We start from the raw sequence: 2,777 nt of genomic DNA, 5'->3' as shown, positions 1-2,777 counted from the left end.
AAAAATGTATTAGTAAAATAGAATATTGACTTGAAAAATAAAACGATTTAAAAGAAAGTTGTGCAAAGTTACAGTACTCCTTTCGCACAACCTTCCGCTTTCCAATCACCTTTTTCTCTCGCTTTTGCGACCGCTTGTTGAATTCAACCGGACAATTTCCGCTTTTTTTCGACCGAGCAAACCCCGAAATATCACCGCCCACCTGCTCGCTCGCGCGCATTTAAAATTCGGACTAACAGAATAATTTCCGAGGTTCACATTGTCTTATAATTGTCTTTCTGGTTTTTATAGATGTTGAACAGCTGACAAAAGTTCAAATACTTTTTGTTTTAACTATATATAATTATATGCACGCAACCTGACCCTTTGACCTCGATTTGGCTTGGACTGAATATTTTATTTTAAACAATATTCTGACGTGAAATACAAAATGTATTTCAACACAAGTACGACATGGTTGTCTGGGGTTTCTTTCCTGATTGTTGAGTCTTTGCAATGTGTTTTGTATAATTATTGTTGTTTTCCCCCGATGCTGAAGGACCGTAAAGCTAAATGGCAGTTACATGCATGGGCTGAGTGAAAGAAAATATTTCTAAGCCTAAAATAAAACCTAATATGACACCTCTTTGTGTATTTGTTAATTTTACATATGTTTGTCATGACAGTATGTTTGTAAATATCTAGAAAAATCTCGTCTTTCGTTGATAATTTCGATTGTTTGTTTGGAATGTCGATCCCCATTGGTTTCTCTATACTGAGTTTAGGAAGGGCGTCGATCAACACCGTGACAATCAGCCGAGAGAAGACAAACATTGACCGTAATTCATGGAGATCATGTCCGTAATTTGTGGGCTGAAACCCCAAATAATTAATCAAGTATTATTATTTTAATATATATTTTATTTTACATCGCAAAACTAAACCATGCCCAAAACAGAGCTAGAGTTGTTCGCGGTGAAACAACCGCATTGAAGACGATGCAACTTCAACTAGCCATTTCTTACCTTGAAATAAAAAAAATAAAAATTCGAAGAGCATCGGGGAAAATATTAAGAATCATCCTTATCAATCGCTTGCTTTATTTTATTCGAATCCATGAAATTCACGATTTTTTTTACATTTGTTGGCAACTTCCGCGCTAAAAAAGATTGAAAATGTGGGTGTGGTTATTTTGCAAAGTCCTGTTGATAATACGGACAAATATGGTTCTGTGACCCAGTTCGTGCTCCGATCAGGTGACTCTCAGCCAATCAATGATGTTGTAACAAAGCATATTTGACGCTCATTGAAGGGTCGTCGTACAATCCAATCACCGGCGTCGATTCACATAGTTGTTTGTGCTGTGACAGGCTTCAAAATTATTCACTGAAAAACATATATTTTGACAAACTGATGGAATTTGACCTTAGTTCAAAAAGAAAATACTAGGCTAAGATACATTAGAGCTCACGCGAATCAGTTTTCTCTGCAAGTTGTGAAATAAAGTAAACCAGAGTAGCGTCGATGATTTTCAGCCCTGAAGGACTTTGAATTGTTCATCGACTGGCCACCAAATAGTTATGGCTATAACTAAATTTGACACGTTTTTCTTTTAAGCCCAATAAATTATTCATACATGTCAAGCTCTGTTCGATTTTTTCAGGGCATGTGGCCGTTTTTAGTCGAAAATATTTTTTGTGGGAACACTTTTGCGGTACGTATACGGTATAGACCGAGCTCATTCAATGATCGTGACTTAATTTTAAAAATTGAATGTCAAATTTACCAGACGTGGACCGATGTGGATTCGATATCGTTATTTTTGGAATTAATCACTAACATTTCCTCGTTTCTCTGTCCTGTCAAAAGGAGTTACCTAGGCTTTTTTCACGTAACTGTCTCATTAAAATACAAATAAAAATATTACATCTAGAACAAGCACCCAAAACACGTAACAAGAGGTCCCAGTTCAGTTGCTTTCACGATACAAGTGTAATACAGCTATTAGATTTGAGGTGTCGTTCAGAATGTAATAATAGTTAATACTAGTTGTATGTTCACACTTCACTATCAAAACCACCATTTCGACCACTCATGTACCAGTGATCAGTGTTTGGGCGAGCGGTCAATGTTTTCAATGAGCGAGCGAGCGAAAAAAAAAACGCGATTAAAATGCGGTCGGTTTCCGGTCGGACAAGACCGCGTGGTCGGAAATTAAGCGATAAGCGGTCGATGTAAAAGCGGAAGGTTGGGCGAAATGAGTACTGTATGACCATGTTTCTCCGACGAAGTCTCGACTGACAATAATGCTGACAATGGACGTTAGATAAACACGCATTGTTTACAACTGGAAGCTTATCACCCGTTATATCAGAATCGTCAACAACAGAGTATACAGATAAGATTTTATCATTTAATTCCTTCCAAAGATAAACACTACGCAAATATCCACGAAACGGCAGTTGTAGTCTTTTCTGCTAGTGTTTTAAAACACTAATTTGAGCAACGTTATTTCGCAATTTCGATCTTTTGTAAACCTGGGGTGATGTATCAAGGTCTAAAGTAACCGTTTTATCAATTTTTGAAAAATCAAGAAAAAAGTGAAAATTTCCCTTCTCGCTACCTTAATGTCATTCGATGATTTCGTATTACGTAGAATTAACATAATTATGGGGTATATCGAAACAAACTTTAGTGTGTTCAAAATTTTATTTTTCAGTTGTTACACGTGTTCATATAGTCATATAGGTCATGTAATATATTTGAATGTGTGAATTAAATCAGCATAGACTAATAAA

This window comes from Saccoglossus kowalevskii, chromosome 14 (genome assembly GCF_978046115.1).
Source record: "Saccoglossus kowalevskii chromosome 14, keSacKowa6.1, whole genome shotgun sequence".
Lineage (NCBI taxonomy): Eukaryota > Metazoa > Hemichordata > Enteropneusta > Harrimaniidae > Saccoglossus > Saccoglossus kowalevskii.
This window is presented reverse-complemented; position numbering follows the sequence as displayed.